The sequence below is a fragment of the Arachis stenosperma genome, chromosome 9, assembly GCF_014773155.1.
Source record: "Arachis stenosperma cultivar V10309 chromosome 9, arast.V10309.gnm1.PFL2, whole genome shotgun sequence".
NCBI classification, from domain to species: Eukaryota; Viridiplantae; Streptophyta; class Magnoliopsida; order Fabales; family Fabaceae; genus Arachis; species Arachis stenosperma.
Window position 1 is genome coordinate 111,947,126 of NC_080385.1, and position 2,758 is coordinate 111,949,883.

General features: G+C 39.0%; 1 non-coding gene across 1 annotated transcript; it reads left to right on the plus strand.

The window, feature by feature from the left end:
- Positions 1 to 384: 384 nt before the first annotated feature.
- LOC130952939 (small nucleolar RNA R71) lies at positions 385 to 488 on the plus strand. Its single transcript, XR_009075114.1, has one exon. It is a non-coding gene; the product is annotated as a small nucleolar RNA R71 (small nucleolar RNA).
- Positions 489 to 2,758: the final 2,270 nt, after the last annotated feature.

The window sequence follows — 2,758 nt, forward strand, 5'->3', positions numbered from 1 at the left end:
TCATATGATTGCCTTTGTTGGTTTCCTACATAGTTGGCCTCTTCCCAATCACCTCCTTCAATGCTTACTTCCTCTTGATCTTGTGTGTGTATTACAACCACTTACTTTGTGTCTAATTTCTTGGTGAGCTCTGCTAGTTGCTTGGCAAACACCTTGTTTTGAGCTAGAATTGTATCAACATGGTTCAGCTCCATGACTCCCTTAGTGTTGTGTCTCTCTGAAGCATAGTAGTACTCATTCTCAGCCACTGTCTCAATCACTTCAATGGCTTCTTCCACAGTCTTTTTCCTGTTCAATGAACCTCCTGATGAATGGTCTACAGCCTTCCTTGATTCATAAGAAAGTCCATCATAGAAAATATGCAATTGCACCCAGTCAGGGAACATGTTTGGTGGACATTTCCTTGTCAATTCTTTGAACCTCTCCCATGCCTCGTAGAGCGTCTCACCATCTTGTTGTCTAAAAGTCTGAACCTCAGATCGAAGCCTATTGACCTTTTGTGGGGGGTAGAAACGTGCCAAAAACTTGCTCTCCACCTCATCCCAGGTTGTTAGGCTGTCCCTTGGGAATGATTCCAGCCACTTAGCTGCCTTGTCCCTAAGTGAAAATGGGAACAAGAGCAGTTTATAGGCATCTTCCTGGACTCCATTGGACTTCACAGTGTCGCAAATTCTCAGGAATTTTGTGAGATGTTGGTTGGGATCTTCACTAGCACTCCCACCAAATGAACAATGGTTCTCCACCAGTGATATTAACTGTGGTTTGAGTTCAAAATTGTTGGCCTGAATGGGTGGTTTCTGAATGCTGCTACCACAATTCCCAGAGGTTGGGTTTATGTATGAACCAAGAACCCTCCTCTCAGGAATGGCATTGTTACCATCAACCCTCTCATGGTTGTGAAATTCTCTATCCATGTTGAGATCTAGAGCTTCCTCAAAGTTGTCCTCAGATTCTCCTTCAGATTCCTCTTCTCTCAGTACTCTCTTCCCTCTTGCTTCCCTTCTACGTCTATGAAGGGTCCTCTCTGGTTCGGTATATGGAGGAGTTGATGCCTCTCCTCTTCTACCTGTCATACAAAAACACACCACAAGCAACAAACAAGTGGAATACTCTTGGTTAATGGAAGAGTATGGTTAGAGCAGTTGAGGAATTAATTCAAATAGTTAGTGGGTCAGTGAGTTAGTTGCTTGAATTTAAAGGCATAAAGAAAGAAAGCAAATAACAGAGTGCAGAAATTAGAATTCAACAAGTAACTTGAACTGAATTAACAAAACAAGAAAAATGCTCAATCTAGTTCACTTCCAATTTGAGAATTGTCAATCGAAAATCAATCCCTGGCAACGGCGCCATAAACTTGATGTGCATAAACTTGATGCTATGCTTTTTGGAAATTGCACAATCGGCAAAAATTCCTTCCGGCAAGTGCACCGGTTATCGTCAAGTAAAAACTCACAATAGAGTGAGGTCGAATCCCACAAGGATTGGTTGAATGAGCAATTCGAATTAGAAGTTTGTTTAGTTGAGCGGAATCAACTTTTGGATGAGAATTGCAATAAGTAAATGTGGCAGGAAACGTAAATTGCAAGGAATTAAAATTGCATAAACTTAAATTGCGAGAATTAAAGTGCTAGAAAGTAAATTGCTGAAATTAAAAGGGAATTGGGGAGGATTTGCATGAATTGAAATTGCAGAATGTAAATAGAAAAGGTAGATCAGAGATGGGGAGTTCATTGGGGTCAGGAGATATTGAAATCTCCGAATCAAAACATTTTCATCTCTTCCTCAACCAATGCATTCATTGAATCTTGCTTGGCAATCTTATATGATTGGATCCCAATTCCTTGGCTCACCAATTCTCTCTAAAAACAAACAAATTCCCAATCCCTTGGTTTAAATGTTCATAAGAAGAGATGATGCTTGATCACTGATTATACCACACAGTTTCATGAACCACAATTTGGTAGGATTACATGTCACAATATCCATCCAAACCCCAATTCAATTCACTGTGAGAAAGCTTCTCTAGCATGAATCCATCATTCCTTTCCCAAGGTTCCGAAGGATTCCAATTATGGGTAGTTTCTTTCCCAAGACAACTACCCAATGGAATTAGATCAAGAAGCTTTCTAACAATATTCAAGAGAAAAGATTGAAGAAGAAGACAAAAACTATTATTGATCCATTGAATTACAATAGAGCTCCCTAACCCAATGAAAGGGGTTTAGTGAATCATAGCTCTGGATTCAATTACAAGCAAAATTGATCAAAAGTTCCGAAGTGTCAAAAGTGTGTAAAAGTCCTAACTAACTTCCATTCTATCCTATTTATACACTTTCTAAATTGAGCTTCTGTTGTGTTCTTGGGCTTTGAGGCCTTTCCTTGATTTCCTTTTGCTTTGGGTTTATGGTCCATAATCCTGATGAGGCTGTGATCCAATTCTGTAACATTCATTGAGCAAATTTAGTGATAAACAAGTAATGACACAAGACTCAACAAATGGATGCTCCAGACTCATTAATTCTTCAAGCCCAATCCCATAAACCATGATATTCAATTAGGTTTCATACCATAATACGTTTAAGTTAATATTTGTGCTCAAATGCTAACTTAAACTTCAATATATTTGGCCCAGAAACCTTTTCAAAGAGTGGCGTTTAAGTTGAAGTTTAAGTTTCAGTTTAAGGTTAAACTGAAACTTAAACTTGGAATTGGAAGAAAGCAACCCAGGAGGGTAATTAATCGAACACGTTTAAGCTTC